General features: G+C 38.4%; 1 protein-coding gene across 3 annotated transcripts in view; it reads right to left on the reverse strand.

The window, feature by feature from the left end:
- Positions 1 to 17,434, reverse strand: part of TAOK1 (TAO kinase 1) — a 147,619-nt gene extending 130,185 nt beyond the window's left edge. For 2 of the 3 annotated variants that reach the window (XM_012740685.3, XM_075994290.1), the window contains exon 1: positions 16,768 to 17,434. The gene's annotated coding sequence lies outside the window, so the exon portion shown is untranslated. The remainder of the gene's footprint in view (positions 1 to 16,767) is intronic. The other variant, XM_075994291.1, reaches the window with a different exon arrangement.
- Positions 17,435 to 18,941: the final 1,507 nt, after the last annotated feature.

Consider the following 18,941-nt stretch of genomic DNA (forward strand, 5'->3'; position numbering starts at 1 on the left):
ACAGAAACATTATACCAAAATAATACCAGCACTAATATGTTTATTGCAGCACTATTAGCAACAGCAAAGATATGGAATCAATCTAAGTGTCTATTAATGGATGAATGGATAAAGAAAATATGGCATATATAAAGAATACTAGTCAGCCATAAAAAAGAATGAAATGTCTTTTGCAGCTACACAGGTGGAACTGGAGGCTATCATCTTAAGTGAAACAATTCAGAAACAGAAGGTCAATATTCTCACTTCTAAGTGAGAACTAAGTAACAGATAAATAGTATGGAATAATAGACAGTGGATACTTGAAAGGTAGGGAGATGGGAGGGGGGTGGGTAATGAGAAATTACTTAATGAGTACAACATACATTATTTGGATGATGGATACAGTAAAAGCCCAGACTTCACCTCTACACAATACACCCACACAATCAAAATTGTACTTGTACCCCTTAAATTTAGGCAAATAAACCTCCACCCCACCTGCGGTGGCTCATGTTTGTATTTCTAGAACTCTGGGAGGTGGAGGTGGGAGGATTGCTTGAGCTCAAGAGTTCAAGACCAGCCTGAACAAGAGTAAGAGAAAGACACCGTCTCTACTAAAAATAGAAAAAAGTAGCTGGGCATCGTGGTATGCGCCTGTAGTCCCAGCTACTCAGGAGGCTGAGCCAGGAGGATAACTTGAGTCCAGGAGTTTGAGGTTGCAATGAGCTATGATGACATCATGGGCAACAGTGTGACACCCTCTGAGAAAGGGAAAGGGAGAGAGAAGGGAAAGGAAAGGAAGTTTCGACAAGGCCAGGTGCAGTGGCTCACACCTATAATTCTAGCACTTTGGATGGTGGGGGAGGATTGCTTGAGGCCAGGAGTTCAAGATCAGCCTAGGCAACATGGCAAGACTCAGTCTCTACAAAAAATTTAAAAATTATTGTGACAAGGTGGCATGTCCCTGTAGTCCTAGCTACTTGGGTGGTTGAATCCAGAGAAGGGTACAGGATCACTCAGTGGTACTTGTGACAAAAATATATATCCTCAATCTAAAATTCAAATAAAGGCCGAGGTTAAATTCATAGTATTATACCAATATCAATTTCCATGTCTTGATAATTATTTTATGGTTGAGTAACATTAGAGAAAGCTGACTGAAGGACATACCTGAATACTCTGTACTAACTCTGCCACATTTCTGTAAGCCTAAAATTGCAAGATTTTAAATACAAAAAAGAATACCTGGTTCTTTAGTGAAATCCTCGACATTGTAAGCCCTTAACTACTGGGAGCTATGTATTAAGATGACACCGCTTTGATTTCTATAATTAATCCTATGGAAGAAATACCAAGTTTTCACAATACTAATCCCTTTGCAGTTAATGCATTTTTATGTTATACAAGAATATAAGCAAACTGAAAGACACATTTTATTCTATGCAATTATTATAATAGTTCTTTAAATAAAAGGGCAATAACATACAAAAAAGGAGCAAATCATCCTTTAAAAGATGTAAAAAAGCAAGAAAACATCACTTTTGACCATAAGTTAAAAAATATAATTATCACAGCAAATTATTAACATTAAGGTTTTATATGGTCCATGTTCCAATATCCAAATATATACAATAACTCATGAAGAAAATGGGGCAAGAAGATCAATTATTCTTATTTCTATCAACTTTAAGCCAACTTGCTTTCATGCAGTGTAACTAGACAATTATCTAAACAAACTGGTAAACCAAAATAAGCATAATTCATTCAATATTTACTAGGCCTTTACCATGGAATTCAGAAAAGATTAAGTGGAAGAGGCAAACATAAAAACAACTGCAATTTCATTTAACAAATATGTATTAAATAATAAACTAAAAGACATAAAAAATAAAAGATAACTCTACCCTGAAGATGATTACTAACCCTTTCAGAAAGTTAGTGAGTTCAAAATTTGGCTCTCTACAATACCAAAGACACTGAACACAATTCCAAGAAGGGAAACTAAAATTTCAAGTCAGTTAAAAATATTTTACTCAACATAGTTTTAAAATTAGGCCGGGCGCGGTGGCTCACGCTAGTAATCCTAGCACTCTGGGAGGCCGAGGCGGGCGGATTGCTCAAGGTCAGGAGTTCAAAACCAGCCTGAGCGAGACCCCGTCTCTACTATAAAAATAGAAAGAAATTAATTGGCCAACTAATATATATATATATATAATTAGCCAGGCATCATGGTGGCTCGTGCCTGTAGTCCCAGCTACTGGGGAGGCTGAGGCAGGAGGATCGCTTGAGCCCAGGAGTTTGAGGTTGCTGAGCTAGGCTGACGCCATGGCACTTACTCTAGCCTGGGCAACAAAGCGAGACTCTGTCTCAAAAAAAAAAAAAAAAAATTAAACAAAGTTAAAAGATGACAAATGTATACCTTCAGCTTGCACTAAAGAAAGAACCCACTCAATATGCTTTATTTGTTTAATTTGTTGTATTTATTTCCAATATATATAAAAAATCCTTTTCTGATGATCCAATTAATTTCTCTAAGACTTCTGCTTTTTATCCATTAAAGCTAATGGGTACTGTGAATCTTGCATATGACTATTTCTCTCCATGCTTTGAAATAAGGAAGAACAGAAAAATTCTCAGTTCACTTCTTTCAATAGTGAATATCATGGATTTCTTCAGTGTATTTTACTAGAGGATTCATCTTGTTATCTTTATTTTCACCTGTTTATTTTTATTGTTTAATGCATTACATGTTTTTATGTTAGCCACCTGAAAGCAAATGATTTAATATCTATAACTTCAAAATTTGTGCATTTTTAATGCAGAAAACTGAATGGACATTTTTCAATGCCATGTCAAAGGTGAATATTCAAATATTTGAAGTTACAAAAGCCCCAAAACTAATATATGCATTAAAGTTTATAATTGTAAATAATGTTAGAAGGAGTCTTAAACACTTCCTTCTAGACAAAGTTTAAACCAGTTTCACCACATCTTTTTGTAATTACCACAGTACTTTGTACCAAACTGTTCGGCACTTGATTATATAGTAACACCAAATACTTTATATCTTCAAAGATTTTTCTTGGTAACTGAAGCATACCTGAGAATCAAAAATTTTATAATTTTCCACAGAAGATACAAATGGCCAACAAGCACATGAAAAGATGCTCAACACCTTTAGTCACTAAGCAAATGCAAATAAAAACCACAAAGAGGTACCACTTCACACCCACCAGGATGATTATAATAAATTTTTTTCAATGTGAAATAACTGTTTGAGAGGATGTGAAGAAACTGGAACCCTTAGACATTTCTGTGGTAATGTAAAATGGTTCAGCTGCTGTAGAAACTAGTTGGCAATTCCTCAAAAAGTTAAACACAGGATTATCATATGACCCAACAATTCCACTTCTAGGGGTACACCCCAAAGAACTGAAAACAAGCACATATACAAGCATGTTCACATTAGCACTATTCACAATGGCCAAAGGTGAAAAACAGCCCGAATGTCTATCAACACACGAATGAATAAAGAAACTGTGGTATATGCATATAATGGAATATTACTCAGGCATAAAAAGTAATAGACATGATAAAACATGAATGAAGCTCCAAAACTTTATGCTAAGTAAAAGAAGCCAAACACGAAAGGTTGAATTTGTATGATTCCTTTTTTATGAAGTATCCGTAATAGGTAAACCCATAGACACAGAATGAAGATGGGTGATTATTAGGGGCAAAAGAGAGAGGAGAATAGGAAGCAACTGCTAAATGGGTGCAGGATTTACATTTGGGGTAAGGAAAATGGTTTGGAACACAGACAGATGTGGTGGTTACACAACACTACAAATGTACTAAATGTCACTGGTCACTTTATAATGGTTAATTTTATAATATGTGAGTTTCGCCTCAATTTTTTTAAAGTTTATTTTAATCATTAGGTATGAAAATATTTCCTAACTGTATTAGATACCTCCATGCAGCCTTATTTCCCTTTTTATAAGGCAGGGCTCACTGAACCTAGTTAATATTTTTCTGCTGACTCAAGATCATCAGTATGAGTAACAATGACTATATGAGTGAGCCATCCCTCTCATATGTTAATTATCATTGAGCCTCAGTTGTCTCATCTTTAAAATGCCAATTTTTGCTAGATCACAGGAAAAAATCTTACTGTTTTTTGAGTGACAAATATCTATGAAAATCCAATCATGTAAATCAATTATGAATATCTATGAAAATCCAATTATGAATCCAATTATGAATCCAGAAAAATGTACATATGCACATATATAGCAAACCACATATAACCTCAGGAAGTTCACAGAACTACTGTAATCCACACAAGTAATTCCCACAGGTTCAGTATTTCTGATTGTACTATAATCTAATAGTGGGATAGCCTCAAGATTTATACAAGTTTGTGGAGCTGTGTTATGCTTTTTACTTCTTGTGGTTTTATAAATAGTTGTCCTACTTCACTGTCAAATTCTCTACTATGATTGCTAGCTGCTGTCTAACATGACTAAACTTTAAAAATTCAAGTATTAGCTGGGTGTGGTGGCACACATCTATAGTCCCAGCTACTCAGGAAGCTGAGGCAGGAAGATCACTTGAGCCCAGGAGTTTGAGGCTGCAGTTATCTATCATCACCCTACTGTACTCCATCCAGCCTGGGTGAGACAGCCAGATCCTGTCTCTTAAAAAAAAAAAAAATTAAATTAGATTCTATTCAATTGACAATTAGTACTATATGTCCTATGCTAGGCATTAAAAAGAAAGGATACAAAATAACCATAGCCCTAGCAAAAACTAGGAAAATTAAGTACTTATAAAAAAAGAAAAATATCTTATTAAGTACTAAACTGGGACACTGATAATGAGACAAAAAGAATTTAGAGAAGAACAAAGACAGTATAAGCTTAAGCAGTTGGGGACAATTTCATGGAAGAAGATTTGAAGAGACATCATGAACATAGAGAGGGCATAATAAAGGTGGTATGATGGGCAATAATGGGAAATAAGGCTGCATAGATACAAAGGGGCCAATCACGGATAATTTAAAAAACTAAACAGAAGAATTACTTACAAAAATAATGTATGGTAAAAAGTCAGAACAGATGTGGGAGGGATGGTTATTAAGGTGGAAGGGACAAAAGAGCCTTCTGGAATGCTGGAAAGTTTCTATAGCTTAATCTGAGCAGAAGATACATTTGTAAAAATTTATTTAAGCACTTTACTGTTTGTATAATTGAAAAACTATACACAAATAATTGCCAGATGATACAGTAAGTACCTTTGTAGATTTGATCAAGTAAAGTAGGAGTGCTATACTAGGAGAGAAGTCTTAGAGCAATATGTAAAAGGAACTGGGAGAAGACAAGACAGACTTTTAAGTAATGTAGACTTACTACTAGCTAACACTTATGTAATACAATATGCCAGGTACTATTCTAAGAGCTGTACATATAATAATGCATCTAATCCTCTTAACAACATTCTGTGAAAAGTATTATTATTATTCCCACTTTACAGATGATAAAACTGAGGCACAGAAAGATTAAGTGATTTGCTCAAGTTCACATACCAATGAGAACATCCATGACGATACAATTTTTCACCAATCCACACCACATACCCATGAATACACAACAAAACAAAACAAAGAGGCAACAAGAAAAAAACTACTGACAAGAACAGGAACTAAAATGATATCTACAGAGATAAAGTATGTCCAACAGCAACAGCCCTCTTTCCCATCCTATAACATCAATATCAGTACCATCCTCTCGACAAAGTCAGCATCCTCACCTGACTATAAACTTCACTCAGCAAGTACCCCATCTGCATTATCAATCTTATATCTCTTACTCCTATAATAAGGCTTCACAAAAAATTTTTTTAAATAGCTTCTCACAAGAATGTTACAGATACCTGGAAATGAGAAGAATGAAACATGTTTCAAAAGCAGAAATCCCATGACTTCATAACCTATTGTATGAATACAGGTGAGGAAAGAGACTGAATGAATCTAAAACAATCCCAAAGTTTCTAGCCTGGAAGACTTCAGAAAAGTTATTAACAGAAATAAAAATATATGTCCATAAAAAAGGCTTATACACAAATGTTCGCAGCACCTTTATTGATAATAGCCAAAAGCTGGAAATGATTCAAATATCAATCAGCAGGTGAATGAATAAACAAATTGTGGTATATCCAAACACTGGATTATTACTAAGCAATAAAAAGAAATGATCTACTGATACATGCATGATTCCATTTGTTTTTTTGTTGTTGTTGTTGTTGTTGTTGTTGTTTTGAGACAGAGTATCGCTTTGTTGCCCAGGCTACAGTGAGTGCCGGGGTGTCAGCCTAGCCCACAGCAACCTCAAACTCCTGGGCTCAAGGAATCCTGTTGCCTCAGCCTCCAGAGTAGCTGGGACTACAGGAATGTGCCACCACACCCGACTAATTTTTTCTATATATTAGTTGGCCAATTAATTTCTTTGTATTTATCGTAGAGACAGGGTCTCGCTCTTGCTCAGGGAAGTAGAGCACATAAAGAACCACAAATGAATTTATTCTCCTTATGAATTCAAAACCCATGATTACTGATTGGAGTCCACTAGCTCAAGGCTTCTTGGGCGTGGCTCTGGGTAAAAATAATTTAAAAAAAAGACAAAACCCATGATTATAGAAAGGGACTGCCATCTATCTTGCAAGGATGTATTAAAACATAAAGAGAAATATATCTTAAAGGACCTAGCACATAGTAAATGCTCAATAAATGGTGGCCTTTATTACTACAAAAATTCTTACCATAAATTTAAATATAATTCACACTTTTTAAAAGATTAGATATAACATATGACAAATATTTACCATGGCTGAAACAGTTCAGGTCTCCTTTCCTTCAGGACACACAATAAAACTGCACTTCCTTACCCTCTGTGAAATCTCTTAAGACCATATGACTTGCTTTGGCCTATGAACTATTAGACAAAGTAACATGTCCTTTTTCTAGGTAGAGACTTCAGGAGCCAGTGAGCTAGTGTCAACAGTCCCCCTCCCGTTGCCATGGAGATCACAGAACCATGTGTTGAGATGGAGCCTCTCCCAGCCTGACATTCTGCAGAGAAAAAACAAACAGAATCCCGACCCCACTCTCACCAATATATATAACATGCACAAGCCAAAAAATTGTTTTGTTAAAAGCCACTGAAATTTTAATCGTATGCTACTACAACATAACATAGTCTCTCCTGACTCATACACAACCAATGACAAAATCATTATCTTCCTCTTATTCCCGTGCAAAATAAAGTCATCCTCAATGTATCCTTTCTCTTAACTATGATAAGCCCCAAATTCCACCAATTTTTCTGCCTTAACCTCTCTCAAATACACCATGTCAGCTCTACTGCTCAATTAGACTTCTGTATTAACCTCCTAACCAACCTCCTTACATATTTTTTCTGCCCATCCATTCTTCACAATTCCTCTAAAATAATCTTTGTAAAACACAAATTTGATCATATCACACTCGTTTTTTATGATTTTTCACATCAATTAGATGCACAACAAAAATGGCCCTTCAAAAAACTGCTAGAAATGTTCTACATCTTGTTCTGTGTGATGGTTACATGAGCATATATATCTGCAAAAACTCAACAGGCTTACACTTAATATTTATACATTTTGCTGCATTAATTACACCTCTATTATTAATAAATAGTTAAAAAGAAAGATAAAAGATATGGCTCAAAAGTAACTTTTTGGCTTCATTTTACCAAATACCCATCCCAAACCGCATAAATAATCTATAGCCACAAACTATCAGTAATCAACCTCTTAGATATTGATCATTCACACTCTTAGGTATATAATACCCTTTTCTATCAACTCTTGAGAGTTCACCAAAAAAAAAAAAAAAAACAAACAAACAAAAAAAAAAAATACCCTTTTCTACTCCTACTTTTCCTGAAGACCCATATAAAATCTCACTCCCTAAGGAATCATTCCACCTATACAATCCTTTACTTTCCCTGTACTATTATTTAACAGTTCTTTGTACATTCTACTTACCACCTCAGCATGCTATACCAGTGGGCCTCAATCAGAGGTTATCTTGCTCCCTAGAGGACATGTGGCAATGTATGAAGACATTTTGATCATCACAACTAAGGAGGGAGGGGTGCTACTGGCATCAAATGGGTAAAAGCTAGGATGCTGCAAAATATTCTATAATGCATAGCACAGATCCCCAAAACAATGAAATTATTCTACCCAAAATGTCAATACTTTTTTGTTAATACAAAATCGTACTACATTATTATATGTATTTACTTGCAAGTCTGTATCTCTACTAAACTGCAGAATGGAAAGGATTAAGTCTTATTTATTTGTGTATCCTGACACAGTATCTAGAAAACAGCACACAAAAATGTATAATGAATGAAGAAGTGTTATTACTGAATCTATTTTGATAACCGCAGTGCCTAGAATGCAGTACTCAAAACATATAATAAATATATGTGTTGCTGAATCTTATTGTGATATGAAAGATATATAACTCACTGGCTACACTGGTGGTCTTTTTTATTTTTATTTTCTTTAAGAGACAGGATCTCACTATGTTGCAAATGTTGGTTTCAAACTCCTGACTTCAAGTGATCTTCCCACCTCAGCCTCCCAAGGTACAGGATTAAGGTGTGAACCACTGTACCTAGCCAAATTGGTGGTCTTTAAATTCAAATTCCAGCTGGGCATGGTGGCTCACGCCTGTAATCCTAGCACTCTGGGAGGCCCAAGTGGGCAGATTGCTCAAGGTCAGGAGTTTGAAACTAGCTTGAGCAAGAGTGAGACCCTGTCTCTACTATAAATAGAAAGAAATTAATTGGCCAACTAATATATATAGAAAAAATTAGTCGGGCATGGTGTCACATGCCTGTAGTCCCAGCTACTTGGGAGGCTGAGGATTGCTCGAGCCCAGGAGATTGAGGTTGCTGTGAGCTAGGCTGATGCCACAGCACTCACACTCTAGCCCGGGCAACAAAAGTGAGACTCTCTCAAAATAAATAAATAAATAAAACACAAAAATACTTTGTTACTACCTTAACTAAAGATAAAAATATCTTTTAATTACCCCATTTTCAAATTATTTATCCTTTTCTAGAAAATGCAAAAAATTATTACCACTATCAACTATTGTTAAAGTAAAGAATCTGAAAGTTAGTACATTATATTGCCCTTCTGGGCAATTCAAGTAAACCAAATAAAATGAAATACTGCACTCTTATCACATCATGATCATCATCTACCATTTACGCAGAATGAGATTACTTAAATACTATATATTAAATACTATGACATATAACAGAGTTTCTGTGCAACGATGAAGAACAAAGTTTCCTTATCAAGTACAGTCAAGGATATGGATGCTTTTGGCAAAGAGACAAAGCTTTTCCAATTTTCAGTGACACTGAATTCCCCACCCAAGTCTAAAAAAGGAAAAACTTTGACCTTGTTTAGCAATGCTGTTCATCAACTTATTCTGAAATCTCTTTTCTCAGTCTCAATGGGAATAGATGGGAAGAAATCAATTCAAAACACAAACCAGAGATTTATAACTCCTACCCACTAATGGATTAAAAACATCAACCAAAACCAGGCACAGTAGCTCACGCCTGTAATCCTAGGCACTCTGGGAGGCCGAGGTGGGAGGATTGCTTGAGCTCAGTATTTCAAGACCAGCCTGAGCAAGAGCAAGACCCTATCTCTACTAAAAATAGAAAAAATTAGGCAGGCATGGTGCCATGCGCCACATAGGCCAGTAGTTCTAGCTACTCAGGAGGCTGAGGCAGGAGTATCACATGAGCCCAGGAGTTTGAGGTTGCTGTGAGCTAGGCTGATGCCACAGGGCCGGGCGTGGTGGCTCCCGCCTGTAACCCTAGCATTTTGGGAGGCCGAGGCGGGCAGATTGCTCAAGGTCAGGAGTTCGAAACCAGCCTGAGCGAGACCCCGTCTCTACCAAAAATAGAAAGAAATTAATTGACCAACTAAAAATATATATATACAAAAAAAAAATTAGCCGGGCATGGTGGTGTATGCCTGTAGTCCCAGCTACTCGGGAGGCTGAGGCAGTAGGATCGCTGAGCCCCGGAGACTGAGGTTGCTGTGAGCCAGGCTGATGCCACAGCACTCACTCTAGCCTGGGCAACAAAGTGAGAGTCTGTCTCAGAAAAAAAAAAAAAAGAAAACACAAAACAACCGAAAGATAAGGATTATGGCTTGATGTAATATACTGAAGTATGTTGAAACTTTAAAATATACTTAATATACTAATTTAATAGATTCAATTAGTCACATAATAAATTTTATGAACATATATATTACACTTAATATCTTTAAATCTATATATGCCCCCAAATAAAAAGATATTTTTTAACATGCTCCAAATTAAAAGTTTTCTTTCTTTAAATAAATTCTGCAATTCAAGAGAAACTGCTCTCACACACAGATGTGACATTAGATAGTAATAATATATGTATATAACTATACCCAAAATTTCCTCAGAAGTTACCATCAAACCAAAATTGTTAGTACCCACCCAGGATAGTTTAGACAAAGTCCTCAGTATCCTCCAAGCTTTGAAACCTAAGAAAGTTAAATATACCCAGTATGACTACCAAACAGACTAGAGAGGAGTCAGGAGAGATTAAAGGGGAGTTGTTGAAAGGGAAAACACACACACACACACACACACACACACACACACACACACACACAAATAAAAACAAGCATACTTTAGAGACATGAGATTAAAAGTAAAAGGAGGCCAGGCCTGGTGGTGGCTCACGCCTCTAATCCTAGCACTCTGGGAGGCCCAGGTGGGCAGATCGCTCGAGGTCAGGAGTTCAAAACCAGCCTGAGCAAGAGCAAGACCCCGTCTCTACTATAAATAGAAAGAAATTAATTGGCCAACTAATATACAGAAAAAAAATCAGCCGGGCATGGTGGCGCATGCCTGTAGTCCCAGCTACTTGGGAGGCTGAGGCAGTAGGATCACTTGAGCCCAGGAGATTGAGGTTGCTGTGAGCTAGGCTGACGCCATGGCACTCAGTCTAGCCTGGGCAACAAAGCAAGACTCTGTTTCAAAAAAAAAAAGTAAAAGGGATAAGGCAAAAAAGAAATTTCAAAAACTGCAACTGGGTAATCAGAACACATAAAAATATGACAAAAGTTTCCCATAATGATATTTACTGTTACTTATGTACCACATTCTGACATTTCCCTTTTTTTTTAATTGTTACTATGACTCACTAAATTGAATTCGCAAGGCATCAATAGGTCACAACCTAAAGTTTGAAAGCACTGGCTTAAAGTAACTGACAATCATAGGAAAGTTTGCTTTCCTATGAAAATCTAGCCTGAAAAAACTATTAAGGAGGTGGAAAATTGAGAAGACAGAATTCCTCCAGGGCAGGAACAATATCTTAAAGGCAATTATTAATCACTTAAAGTTTGTTGAATTAATATATTTTGGAATATAATAAAGCACTTTCAAGGTGAAGACACACCCACAAAGGATACCTGAATATAAAGGCTTAGAAGAATATGAGTACTCTGGATGCCCTTAAAGCCAGGGATGGTGAAAAGAGCCCTAGGAGATGGAAGAATGATACCAAATTTTTCTTAAACAAATGAATTACCAAAGGAAAAGGAAATTTCATTCCTTAAGATAGGCTTTACATTCAGCAAAGGAAAAAGAAAACCTCTCGTAGATTGAAAAGTCCCATTAAGCATTAAGCACTACACAGTAGTCCATTATAGGTACAAAAAGTTAGTAAGCTACCTTGATATTCTAACCATTTTTTTCAAAAATATATGTCAGACTCCAAATGTGTAAATCTAACTTCAAATCAACATTATATAATGTGGCCAGGCATGGTAGCTCACGCCTGTAATCCTAGCACTCTGGGAGGCTGAGGCAGGAGGATCACTTGAGCCCAGGAGTTTGAGATTGCAGTGAGCTATGATGACTCCAACTGCACTCTATGCAGGGTGACAAAGCGATACTGTTTCAAAAAAAAAAAAAAGAAGTTACACAGCTAATAAATGGTGACATTAAGATATACTAAGTGCCCATTTTATTATTATTGGTGGCTGCAAATCAGAAAGTTTTATTCTATTATTTGATAGTTTTTCTCAGAAACTAAATTTTACATGTCTTTCTAAACGATGCAGTAATTCACCTACTTTTCAATCTGCATAAAAGTAATTGATCAAATAATTTATCAAACAGAAAAATTAGCCCTTTCTCAGCTTTAAAGATAAGTTATAGGGCAATTCACTGTAGTTATATTTAAATAATAGCCTACTACATAACTATCATTGACATTTTTAGCAGGCTGTAGTATACTTATTATGCAAGGTAGCTGCATAACCTGAACTTTTACTTATTTTATTTACATGTCAGGTACTTACATTTTGAGAAACTCTTCTACCTTTTATGGGCCACTTAATTTTGTTATCAAGAAGATGCAGCCTTACACTGTATTCCAGAACAAAAAGTCTGCTTCTAGCACAAATGGAATGGACTGATATAGAAATAACTGTTACCCCAACCTGGGCAACATAACAAGACCCCGTCTCTACAAAAAAATTAAAAATTAGCCAGGCGTGGTGGTGCACACCAACAGTCCCAGCTACTCAGAAGGCTGAGGCAGGAAGATCATTTGAGCCCAAGAGTTCCCACCTGGGTGACAGAATGAGACCCTGTCTCTATGGGCCGGGCGCAGTGGCTCACGCCTGTAATCCTAGCACTCTGGGAGGCCAAGGTGGGTGGATTGCTAGAGGTCAGGAGTTCGAAACCAGCCTGAGCAAGAGCGAGACCCCATCTCTACTATAAATAGAAAGAAATTAATTGGCCAACTAATATATATAGAAAAAATTAGTCAGGCATGGTGGTGCATGCCTGTAGTCCCAGCTACTCGGGAGGCTGAGGCAGAAGGATTGCTTGAGCCCAGGAGTTTGAGGTTGCTGTGAGCTAGGCTGATGCCATGGCACTCACTCTACCTGGACAACAAAGCGAGACTCTGTCTCAAGAAAACAAAAACAAAACAGCCATAAATAAGTACAGAAACCTAAAAACAGATAAACATATGTTGACACTCTGTTTAACAAAACAATCTCAACTTTATGCAGGACTTGACTACAGAACACTTTTTTGAAAAGACACATTTATATATGATCCTGAACAGCAGCCCTTCACTAATATGTACCAGGAAGCTCCTGATTTCTAAAAGGTTAAATTATCGTAAGTACAACTAATTGTTACTAGTAACAGAGACTGCAGACAACTAAAAAGAGATACGAATGAAAAATTAACTGATTTTAATATACAAATCAGCCAAATGCAAAACAAAATATTTATTTCCAGGTAACATGAAAATAGATTAATCTCTTTCTCCAAATCCACTCAATTAAAAAAAAACAGATTAATCTCAACTCTAATTTCAATGCCAATAATTGGCCCCTAGACAACTTCCAGATTTACTAAATATTCATGTCTACTAAGAACCAGTAAATTCTTAAAATAAATTATACTCTTATAATTAGTTAAGAGTATCCAGACTTTCTGGTATCCTGTAACCGGTTTCTTTCTTGTTAGTGAAATGGCATCATAACATGGGACTAAATATTATGTATATACCTTGACATACAGAAAGCTTGTTTTATACTAACACACATTCAATTAATTGCCATATTCACAGTTCTCCTAAAATCTGTATTATACAAAATACATAGAAAGAAATTAATTGGCCAATTAATATATATAGAAAAAATTAGCCGGGCATGGTGGCACATGCCTATAGTCCCAGCTACTCGTGAGGCTGAGGCAGGAGGATTGCTTGAGCCCAGGAGTTTGAGGTTGCTTTGCTGTGAGCTAGGCGGATGCCATGGCACTCACTCTAGCCTGGGCAACAGAGTGAGACTCTGCCTCAAGGAAAAAAAAAAACCAAAATACATTAATTATTTTCTATTCAGTTCACTCATACTTCTGATCTTGTACACTGCTGTATTTCTTTAAAACTTCATAGACCTTAAATTTATTTGAGATACTATCCTTCAGTTTGGAAGCAATGTTTTATTACTGTCAAGGTAAACTTAAGACTATTCAAAGCCTTTAAACCCAGCTAATTCTTAGAAATACTTCCATCTATAAAACATAAGAATTATAACCAAATTAACAAATCGGATATCAGAATGCCAAAAATTAAGTCATTATAAGGGAATCCAGAGAAAGAGCCAGTTGTGCAAGAACAGGAAGTGATGTACACTGCCATTTTGCAGATGAACTATTTAGAAACATAAGAAATGCCATACTAATCTGGAATCAACTTAGACTAATAGCTCTCAGCATTTTCTTTCTAATAGTGGCATCAGAGGTCATCTGAAATAACCCTTAGGCAGTTTTCCCTTAATAATGTATTTATCCTTAATATTTGACAAAAACAGGAAGGGAAACAAAATGTATTTATCTAATTGATCAAGAACATACTTTCACCACTTTTAGGAAAACTTCCTACCAGCTATGGAAAAGAAAGTTTGTTTTCAGCTGTCTGAAAGAATACCCCTTAGTTCCAGTGTGCTGAAATATAGCAAGTAGTTAACTTATACCCTGCGTACATCCTTACATTTTGTAGCCTTTATTGATAAATCCTCTCTGCCTGCATCTTTCCAAGATAAAAGCAGTCACTCTTTACTGAGCAGTATGCCTGAATGTATACATGTTAGTACACATGAATTAATTATCAACAACAAACCATAATATAGAGACTAGTCATTATGGCATAATTTGCCATGTAGGAGAAAACTCTACATATTACAACATGCTGCTTTGTCATGAAGTGAAGATTCAAATGAATAGCACTGTTTAATTTAAATGAATTGAGATGAATATTAAAAGGGAATAAAGAAAGCAAAGAAAATTCCATTTTCTGAGGAAAAAAATAATAAAACTTATTTAACATGCAATGTCTCCTACATTAAAATCATGAAATAGGATGACAGAAATTAAATGAGTGCTGACACTACTACTAATAACATCTTTAATCTCTGTCCTTACTTTTCTGGGAACACGTTTCAGAAAAAAAGGAAAAAAAATTCCTATCTTAAAACAGGTTTCAAAATGCAACAAACACACCAAAAAAAGCTCTAATGGACATTTAATGACAACATAAAATGTAGATGGCATTTGGGGGTATTTAAAAATAAGTCAGTAACTAAGTAAAACTTAAAACACTAAATACAACTCGTTAATAAAATATCAAGACAATTCGTATCTATACATACTTTAGTCATCTTCATCACTTTGTGAAAAAATTATTTAATTCAATTAAAATTCACATATGAGACACTTTGAAATTATGTCACCAGTAAATCTAAACACTTTTTTAAAAAATAGCGACAGTACATCAAAACTACTTCAAAACTTGAAAACTACTTTTTGGTCACAAAAAGTACTTGGCAACACACTTCCAGAATGTCAAATTTTATAAATTTTTTTATTTCTAGTCTGCTAAGAACAAAATCAAGAGGTACTATTGTAAACCTGATAAGACGATTTGTTTTAAAACAAATACGACATGAAGCAAAAGAAGTGGAAAAATGACTTACTACAAAATATAGATCACAGCATAGTTAGGCAAATATATGTTTAAAAAACAAAGCATTCGCTACAGAAAGGTTTGTAACCTAAGCAATTTCAGAAAACTCCAATTTCAATATTATACAAAATAGCATTAACCTTAGAAATGTACAGTTTGGGGAGAGATGTCCATCAGACAGCCTGTTTGTATGTAAGGATTGTTAATACTTCCTTATGAACTACAAAAGTCATAAGAAGAAAAAAAAAGAGGAAAATGAGAGGGTACAAAATTATATCATTTGAATTCTAACGAAAACCTCAACCTGCTCACAAAAAATGTCAATCCAGACATCTCTCTCAAAAAGAGACATCGAAACTATTTTAATATAAGAGGAGTCCCTCTCAAGAGGCCAAATCCCCCAACAATAACAGGAACAATTATACTTCCCATGGATAGATCTCTGGGGAATTGTATTAAAACGGAACTGTCATCGATTTAAAACCAAAGGAAAAAGAGTAACCTTTCCAAGGGAAGCGCCATTACTTCCCTCTTCTGCTCCCCCTCCCTCCAGTGTATACATGGGTCTGTGTATGAAGAAACTGCCTTGGACTTCTGCAGCATTGCAGTAGACTAGAAGATGGGGAAGGGGGAAGGGAAGGGGGAGAGAAACGCTTCCATCATCCCAACAGAAGATGGGCACAGATTTCCTGAGGTGGGGTGGGATCCACCCAACAGGCTACCCGGAGCAGTCTCCCTTCCCTAGAATACATAGACACTACAAAGGAGAAGAAGCAGGAGGAGCAGAAGGACCAGAAGGAAAGGGACCTCGCGCCTTTAAGCCAGGGTGCACATCAACCCAGTCTCCCAGTGAGGGCCACACCTTCCTCGAAACATCCCCTTCCACCACCCCTTCCGGTGACCCTCAGGAAAAAGGAATGAAACTGCTCTTGCCCCTCAAAACGGGAGGGCGCCCAGCACACCAGCTTCTTCACCCCACCCACAAATCACGGACCCTCCCTGTCTCCCTCCCCCACCCCACCCCCACATCCCTTCTTCCACACAGAGGCCTGAGTGGGCTGAATTTCCCCGCCCCCCTCCTTGTCTCCCTTTCCCAAAGCAGAGGTGTCCTTACCCTTTAGCCGACAGGTCTGGGGCGGAGTAGGCAGGCGCAGCCCCCTGCAGCGCTCCGGTAGCCGCTACGCTGGAGGGCGAGGAGTGAGGAGGAGGGGGCCCGGCGACAGACCGCCGCCCCCCCCCCAGAGCCCCAGCGAGCCGCCCAGCCCAAGCTCTGCGACAAGGGGCGGGGGGGGGGGGGGGCGAGGGGACGACCAGGGTCGAGGAAGCGCCCTCAGAGCTTGGGCTCGGCTAAGATGGCGCGGGGAAGTGCCAGGAGCCGCCGCCGCCGCCGGCGCCTCGGGGGAACCGGCCCGGGCCTCGGCCGCCTCCGGTCCTCACACAGCCGAGGCCCTCTTGGTCCCCCGCCGCGGGCCCTCGGCGGGCGGGCCCACGCGCAGCCCTCCGCCACCACCACCACCCCTGGGAAGGGGGCGCTCACAAAGGGAAGAGAGGCCGCGGACCGGCCGGCGGGCGGCGGGGCGGGGTCCCCGGGGGCCGCGAGGCCTCAGCGGTTCGCGGGTGCCTAGTGTTCTCGGCCCGCGAAGGGCACAGGCCGAGCGGGACCCCTCCTCTCCCCTCAGGCAGGCGGCGGCACCGACTCACTCTCTTTGCCACCCTCCCTCTCTCTCTCCGAGCCCTGAAGCCACAGAGCCCGGCCGCGGCCCAGGTTCCCCCCCTTTCCCCAACACCACTCCCCTCCTCCCGACCGTCATCCCTGTCCCCGATCTCGCGAGATTTCCCGCCTGACAGGCCCGACCCTGCGCGAGACACGACTGCGTGCGCGCGCGCCCTCACAGGGCGCGCGAATGATTGCTCCAGGCGGAGTCGTCCGGGGGTTTTCAGTCCAGCCTGTCCTCATTCAGCTTACTGATTTCCTATGCCACGCGGCCGTGAAGTACATTTATTTCACCCGGTAAATCTGAGGAAGAGCTCATCTGCACTGCCCTTCCTTCCCACTTCCCACCTCCAAAGCATCTTCCCGCCGCTAATCCTGCGAATAAGTTTGGGCTGAAGTGTGGAATATCCCATTCCTACACACCTTAGTTCAACCCCTCCGTGGAATTCAGAGGTAAACTGAGCAGTGTAATCAATATGCAGTTGAGTTTTTGAGGTTCTAATAGTTTATAGCAGTTTTTGGAATGGCAGTAAGACTTGGAAGTGCAGATCTAAGCCACTCTATAGTTGGTGATGGTAGGAAGGAGGCAACTTGAAAAGTTTTGTGGGTTTATTAGGTTGAGTGATGAAAAGTTTTTGAAACAAGAGCAGCAAACTAAAGAATTCTAAGGGTCCTATGCAAGGAAGAGGTAAAGTTTATTTCATTTCATCTCCAAACTTTTTTTTAAGGGAAAACTCTTTCAACAGTTCTTATTCAACAACCTATTATAAAAGAGTGCCTAATGTGCAGTCATAAAATATCGTGATTCTTCAGTCCCAAAAATACATTTGTTGTGTGAGTTTTAAGACTAAAAATTTACTTTGGATCAATGATTGGATGTTAACAAGAAACTAAAGAAGTAAACTGGGATCAGTAAAACAAGCTATCTGCTTCAGAGGGATGTACATTTGATTTGTTCTCAATACTACCCCTTGCAGTAAGGGTCATTGCTCTGTGAGTCATTCTTCTTTTCACCTGTTGTTAACCAGTCTCAAGTGTCAACTTCCCCTCCGTATAAAAAACATGCCCTAGTTTCACCTCCTTTGGAAAGACAAGAAAGTTTACTATCTTCATCTCTCCTCCTCACAGCCAGCTTCTTGTCTATAGATAGAAAAGTTGTCTATCTTCCTACCTCTACTGGAATTGATCTTGCCAAGGCCAAGAGTGACCTCCTGGTTGCTATGTCTAGTGAAGTCATCTAATGCTTTCCTTCCTGTCATCTGCAATATTTGACATAGTTGACACTCCTTCCATCTTAAAACTGTGTTCCTCCTTGTTTTTTCAACACCACTTAAAACCAGTTTTCTTTCTACCTTCCTGTCCTGGCAGGGCCCCTCTCCCTCCACCCACCACTTAAAAGATGCCCCTCCACTCCTGATCCCTTCTCCTGAAAGTGTTATAGCAAGAATGTTCTCTTGTAGTTATTTCATACATTTGGGAGTGGAAAGAGATTCAAGCTTTCCCATAGTTTTTGTTTTTTTTTTTTTTTTTTTTGAGACAGAGTGTCACTTTGTTGCCCAGGCTAAAGTGAGTGC

This window comes from Microcebus murinus, chromosome 18 (genome assembly GCF_040939455.1).
Source record: "Microcebus murinus isolate Inina chromosome 18, M.murinus_Inina_mat1.0, whole genome shotgun sequence".
In the NCBI taxonomy this organism is placed as follows: Eukaryota; Metazoa; Chordata; class Mammalia; order Primates; family Cheirogaleidae; genus Microcebus; species Microcebus murinus.